Source organism: Odontomachus brunneus, unplaced genomic scaffold (assembly GCF_010583005.1).
Source record: "Odontomachus brunneus isolate Ranch 3 - 2012 unplaced genomic scaffold, Obru_v1 Obru_scaffold_248, whole genome shotgun sequence".
NCBI lineage: Eukaryota > Metazoa > Arthropoda > Insecta > Hymenoptera > Formicidae > Odontomachus > Odontomachus brunneus.
Window position 1 is genome coordinate 68,230 of NW_022639698.1, and position 277 is coordinate 68,506.

Sequence of the window (277 nt, forward strand, 5' to 3'; positions counted from 1 at the left end):
TTTTTACCAACATATAATTTTTACCAACATATAATTACCGATAATACCAACGATCGTTAATTTATTACCGATATTATATACCAACATTTAATTTTTTACTAGCATATATATTCTTTACATAATTTTTACTGTCATCTTTACATAATATTGATGATCGGTAATTACCGATATAATTTTTTCTATCTGCTTTTGATAGATCATTTTACCGATCTGCGGAAGTTTTCGCGGCGGTTTTCGCGGCGGTTTCCGCGGCGGATTTTGCGGCGGTTTTCGCAGC